Source organism: Myotis nattereri, assembly GCF_964212035.1.
Source record: "Myotis nattereri genome assembly, chromosome: 6".
Taxonomy (NCBI): domain Eukaryota; kingdom Metazoa; phylum Chordata; class Mammalia; order Chiroptera; family Vespertilionidae; genus Myotis; species Myotis nattereri.
Window position 1 is genome coordinate 40,823,499 of NC_138081.1, and position 7,140 is coordinate 40,830,638.

The window sequence follows — 7,140 nt, forward strand, 5'->3', positions numbered from 1 at the left end:
TCGAGACACGGGCCTAACTTTGGGAACCCACCTGCGTCACTACCTTCTGAAATAAGACACAACTATTTAGCTAACTGACCTATTCTCAAGACTGACACTGGTTTAATGAGATATGAAGCAATCTATCCACCCAGTGTCTGGAATGTGAAACTTCTCAGGAAGTTTCAAGGGTGGGACTAAAAAGATTTAGAACAAGTTTCCCTAAGATGTGCCCCTTTGGTTTGTGAATTATTTTGAACTGCAGGGGATCGAGACACTGTGGGCTCATGAGAAATTTTTATCTCTCCCCTATTAGGGGCCCTGCCCATAATAAGAGTTATCACCAGAAATAACTTTTCAATCACCTATTTGTAGGACACGGCAAACTTCTAACTACTGAAAGTTTTCTTACTCTGTGAATGACTTTACTCTCCTCTCAAGCCCCAAGCCACCTTATCTCATCCTTAGCTCATACATACCTCATTTTAACTTTTGTCTCTGAACTTCTCATGCATGTGGAGTCTCTGACTCCCTCATGTATGTGAAATTCCCATATGTATGTATATAGTTAAATTTGGTTATTCTCTCTTGTCAATCTGTCACATGTTGATTTCATTATTAGACCAGCTGGAGGAAGCTGGAAAGGTAGAAGAAACATTCTGCCTTCCCCAGAGTATCTATGAAAAACTCGCAGCTTCCATCATACTTAATAGTGAAAGACTTGATTCTTTCCCCTTAAGATCAAGGACAATAAAAGGATGTCTGCTCTTACCACTTCTAATCAACATTGTACTGGTTGTTTCGGTCAGGGAAATTAAGCAAGGAAAATAATAAAAGGCATCCATATTGGGGGGGAGGGGAGAAATAAAATTATCTCTATTGGCAGATGATCTTTCTTGTGTATAGAAAAACTAAAATCTAATAAAAACTATTAGAACAAATGCTACTAAAAACTACTAGAACTAATAAATGAATTAATTCAGGTTGTAGGACATGAAATCTATAAATGAAAATCAATCATATACAGTAGCAATGACCAAACTATAAATAAAATTAAAAATTCCATTTACAATAGTATCAAAAATCAAATACTCAAAAGTAAATTTAACAGAAATACAAAACTTATACTCTGAAAATTATAACAAGATTGTTGAAATAAGTAAAGGAAGACCTAAAGTAAATGAAAGGCATTCTGTGTTCATTAATTGAAATACTTACTATTGTAAACATGGCAGCACTCTCCAAACTGACCTACTGATTCAATGCAATTCCTTTTAAAACCATAGCTGGCTTTTTGCAGAAATGAACAAGATGAACCTAAAACTCATATGGAAATTCAAGGAATCCAGAATAGCCAAAACCATCTTGAAAAAGAACAGAGTTGGAAGACTCACACGTCCCAATTACAAAACTTACTGCAGTGCTGCAGTATTTGAGACAATGTGTTACTGGCATAAGAGAGACATATATCATTGAAATAAAATTTTTTTTTAATATATATTTTATTGATTTTTTTTACAGAGAGGAAGGGAGAGGGAAAGAGAGTTAGAAACATTGATGAGAGAGAAACATTGATAATCTGCCTCCTGCACACCCCCTACTGGGGATGTACCCGCAAACAAGGTACATGCCCTTGACCGGAATCGAACCTGGGACCCTTGAGTCCGCAGGCCGACACTCTATCCACTGAGCCAAACCGGTTAGGGCTGAAATAGAATTGAGAGTCAGAAATAATCCCTCACATTTAGGGTCAGTACATTTTCAAAAAGGGTGCCAAAACAATTCAATGGAAAAATAATAGGCTTTTTAAGAAATGGTGTTGGCACAACTGGATATCCACATGCAAAGCAATAAAGTTGGACTCCAACCTTATGCCATATACAAAATTTAACTCAAAATGGGTCAATGTGAATGTGAGAGCTAAAACGATAAAACTTTTAGAAGAAATCATAGACATAAATGTTCAAGACCTTGAACTAATCAATGTTCTTGGATATGACCCCCAAAGCACAAGCAACAATAAAAAAAAGATACATTAAACATCAAAATAGAAAACTTTTGTGCTTCAAAGGACATGATCAAGAAGGTGAAAGGACAACCCACCAAATGGTAGAAAATTTTTGCTATTCTATATCTAGTAAGAGACTTGTATGTGAATTATATTACTCAATAATACAAAGATAGTTAACCCAATTTTAAAAATAGGCAACGGATCTGAACAGATATTTCTCCAAAAAAGATATACATATACACACACAAATGGCCCATAAGCACATGAAAAGGTGCTCAATATCACTAGCTCTGAGAGAAATGCAAATCAGAACCAAACTGAGATACTACTTCACATCCACTGGGATGGCAATAATCAAAAGACAGATAGTAAGTGGGTGAAAATATGAAGAAACTGGTAGGAATGTAAAATGGTGTGACCACTATGGAAAATCGTCTGGCACTTTTTCAACAGGTTCAGAGAGAGTACAGGGACACAGAAGACAAAATCGGTTGACTCAAGCAATCCAACAAATGGCAAGGAAAATAAAAGATCAAAAGAAAATATTATTAATGATATCCAGAGAAAGAAGAAGTGCAGTGATAATATTGCCTTCTTTTTACATGGCATACTCCATAAATGATATCTCTAAGTCCACTAGAAGTTTGCTTAATACATGCAGTATGTACCATCTGTATCCAGAGAATGGCAGACAAGTCAAGACTGATTTGCCTTGGGAAAAAAATGGTGAAATGTGCTTTAGACAGGGAGGGCTAATTGGCATACAACTTGAAATATTCAAGAAATTAGCCTACAATGCCAAGCAATTAGCTCTTACTAAAAGACGTTGCAAGTCAGTACATATATACTATGCTTGAAAAGGGCAAGAGTTATTTATGTTCTTTTTTCATGAAAAGCTGTGATAGCCCTGTAAATTATAGTAATTCCGTTTCACTTAGAGTCCCAGAAAAATGCTGGATTTAATCTTCACACGATCAATACAAAAATGTCAACAGTGCCCAGTATGGACGAAGCTTAGCCTGACTGTGAAAGGAAGCTCATGAAACCCAATTACTACTTCGTGACAGCCAGCCAGGCTACCTGGATAAGGTGAAGGCAACTGATGCAACGTCATGGACTTGAACAAGATTTTAATTCTATAATACCTGATTTTTTTCATCAACAAAAAAGATTTAGAGTTTAGTAATCAGGTTTGTGAACTTAGGTAAAGGCTTGTATTCTAAGAGCTCAAAAGATTAAGAACTCAAAATTGCTAGAAGGACATTTCTAGAAGTGCCCCATTTATTTTATTTTTACATTTTATCTTTATTGTTGAAAATATTACAGATATCTCCCTTTTCCCCCATTTATCCCCTTCTACCTCGCCTCCCTTTCCTCACCCCCCCTTCCCCCCTCTCCCCCCCCCCCTCAGGCCTTCACTGCACTATTGTTTGTGTCCATGGGTTATGTATATATGCATATAAATTCTTTGGTTAATCTCTTCCGAACCACATCCCCCTTCCCTCCGAGATTTGACAGTCTGTTCCATGCTTCTATGTTTCTAGATCTATTTTGTTCATCAGATTATTTTGTTCATTAGATCCCACATATGAGTGAGATCATGTGATGCTTGTCTAAAGGCAGATATTTTGGTCACCACCTGCAGTTTCCTGAATCCCTACCTTGATTAGTTAGGAAAATGCACCTTTCTCCCCAGCAGGTGGCTGGATTTCAGCCCCTACTCAGGCCTCCTCTAACATCCTTGTGCAGGACACAACTGTACAAGGAGGTGGCCTGATTGCAATTCCTTCACCATCCCTCTGATCTTTTTCCTTTGCTTTATTTTCCCCACAACATAAAACAGCCTGTAACATACCATATAAATGAACTTGTTTTGTTTATTTTGGTCTCCTCACACTAGAATATATGTGTCATGATGGCAAAGATTTTTGTTTTGTTTACTGTCACCAGCACCTAATATGCCTGATTAAATATGACAGTGCTCAGTAAACATTTGTTAAAGAAAATGTGCTGGAAATGGATCAAGAACAAAAAAATGAAAAATAAAAAGAGTTACTATGTGATCTATCAATCCCACTCCTAGCCAAATCCCCTCTCTGTACATAAATACCAGAAGACAGGTGTAATAATGTTTATTATAACCACAAAAGACTGGTACCACCCAATGTCCATCAACTGGAAACTGCTCACAATGAGGCAGAGAACATTCTGTATATGGAAACTGTGTGCTATGAGGAAAGAGGAATGTCCAAAAACAAACACCAATACCACAAAGCAAATTCCCTCTACACACTAGGGTGGGTTTTGTCCCCATATGTTCCTAACCCAAAGGGAATATGGTTGTGTTACCTAACTCCCTCCCTCAAACTTCTACAAAGCAATGCACTCCGTTATTAGCCCAGCATGCGCTCAGACGCATAGAAATAATGTCAGAGGAGAGAGAAGGGGGATTGGTGACTGTTTTTTGAGGTATAGGATGGGACTTGATAAGGTGAAAGACACTCTGTCCCTTGCTATTCAGGGAAGAAAAGAAACAGTAGGCAGATCACTCTCCATTTGTCCTCTGGCTATATCCTCCCTGCCCCAGAGGATCAGGTACAGGGACAGAGGAAGCCTGGACCCCCGTTCTTGAACTGGTTCAGGACCTGCCTTATCCACATTAACCATTTCTCCACTCTCCACCCACTCACCTGGAGGCCTGGGAGAACACCAACTGACCTGCCTTTTTCATTCCTGTCCGCTCAGGCACAGAAGCAGATGCTGTCTGTCTTCTCCCTGCTGGGAAAAGGGCTTCCCCATTCCATCCCAGCTTCTCTTGCCGCTAACCATTTCTTTCCTGTGTAACCTTTCCGCCGTTGTCGTTTCTATTAATACACCCTCCCTTGTCACACCATCTTCCCAGGTGACACTGGTGTCACTGATGGGCTGCCTCACCATCGCTTCCTCTTCTGGCCACAGATACCTAGAAGTGTCCCAGGAGTCCCTCTAAAGCTGCCTCTCCTCCGCCTCCAACAACTGCAAACAGATCTCAGTCAGTGGAAGGACTTTATGTTCTGAAGCTGCAAACTTGGATTGTCTGGCAACACTGTTTATTTAAGGCGGAAAAAACAGAAACCATGATGGTCAGACAGGTTTTTCTTCTCTACAAAAAGGCAGCAAGGTCCCATATTGGGCTTGTTTCTGCCTGAACAAAGGAGTTTTAAGTGGGTTTGCAAGAATGTACATATATATATATATATTTTATATATATGTATAAAATGCAGTAAAGTAATACTTCTGCAATTTAAGTGGATTTTATCCTTTAAAAATCCAAATATTTTGCTGATCAACATGATCCGTTTTATATGTAATGTTTACTTATTCTCACTCAGTACCCTGTAACATAGCTGAAGAGTAAAAAAAAAAAAAAAGCCTTTTCAATTTTCTATTTTAAGTTTCTGTGGTTACTGTTAATGTTCAAGTCAATACTTAAGAGTTAACCATTCGTAGTATACATCATTCTCTCTGGGAGATTCTTGAAAAGTTATTTTACTATGAAGGATCTGGTATTTATTTATTATTATATGGTAGTTGCTTTCAAGAAGATTTTGAGGTGACTTAAAATAAAAATAGTACAACTACAATAGTAAAGAAAATAAAAACATGCTAAAGAAAGGAAACAAACATAGCTTAGTAGCAAATACAACTACATTGATGAAGCACTAATCTAACTTGAGATTCCTAGCAGCCAAAGTAAAAAGAGAAATAGTACCAATACTTCATATATATTAAAAAAAAACAACAAAGATTGGTTTTGTTTTACAGCCAAATCTAAAAGGAATTTATACAAAAAAAACCCCCAACATTCATTCATTCATTTGAAAAGTATTTATTCACTACTTACAATGAGCCAAATCCTGCATAAGATACTGGGAATAATATGTTAAACAGTTCAAAAATGATCTCTGCCCTCAAAAAGCTTAGAGCCTATTAGGAGAGACAGGCAATAAGTAATCAAGCAAATAAATATAAATCACAATTGAGGAAGTGTACAGGGAACTAAGAGAATAACCCAGTGGGAAGGCCTCTCTGACAGAGTAACATTTAAAAAACAAGTTAAGAGATAAAATGAATTTCCTGCACAGAGATGGTTTAGGGGAGAACAGGGCCTGAAGTACTCCTACAGAAGATTGACTTTTGGTTCGACATAACCTGAAGCAGCAGCAGAATCTGCTTCCAAGCACCCTGGAGGGTGCAAGCCTGCCTACCTATTTGGGCTCATGTGATTTTGCTTGAACTAAAATGGTCTCATTTTAGTAACTTTGGGCTTTATAATTACTTTTCCTCCCACATGTTCTACTTCAATAAAAGAGACAAATAAGAAATGCACTTTTATAGTGAAAACATTGTAATTCAGATTTGTATTAAAATTTGTATTATAATTTAGAGATTGAAAAGCCAGGAGGATGTTATATGAAATTTCTTTGTTCTTATTCAGTCTTCTGAGAGAAAGGATCAGAGGGAGAGAGAGTACAAGGGGAAAGGGGAAAAAGTGGAAGTGGTGGAGGGGAAGGTGCAGAGAGAGTGAGAAAGAGGGAGGGAGAGCCTTTGCTTTAAAAGGAATATGATGTTGAAAAAAGCTGACAGGCAGAAAACAAGCCCAAGTGTTGTTGCTATGGTTACTATACCATCTGTGTTCTTGCCCACCCTACACCAAGGGGTTATATAACCTGGTAACTAGCTTAGTAGTAAAATGGACTGAACAGTGGAACCAGTTATTTTTGTTATCTTTAAAAAGGGCAATGGTGCATCAAAACAAAGCACTACCCAATGTTCTTGACGTCTCCCTCCACGTGGAGCATTCTGGGATGCAAGCACGATTCCCCTGAGTGCACCCAGGGATCTCTGAAGTACCACAGTGGCCCTGGGTTTTAGTCCTCCAGAGGCTATTGTTCCCATTTAATTCACAATTAGGCGATGTCACAGCAGTTATACATTTAAATGTCTTTAATTGCAATTGATTTTCAAATAAACCAAAGGTCAGACTAAAACACAAGAACTGTCCTCTACAAGGAAATGAGACTCTCCGTTGATCAAAAATTCAATTTTCCTCATAAGTGGTAACATGCAAAGAATATACTCTCTCAGGCATAGAGAAGAGAATATTCTAA

General features: G+C 37.9%; 1 protein-coding gene across 1 annotated transcript in view; it reads right to left on the reverse strand.

Moving 5' to 3' along the window:
• LCA5 (lebercilin LCA5) overlaps positions 1-5,029 on the reverse strand; it is a gene marked incomplete at its 3' end in the record, with an annotated part of 89,155 nt that extends 84,126 nt beyond the window's left edge. The window contains exon 1 of the mRNA XM_081095076.1: positions 4,681-5,029. The remainder of the gene's footprint in view (positions 1-4,680) is intronic.
• Between the last annotated feature and the right edge of the window lie 2,111 nt (positions 5,030-7,140).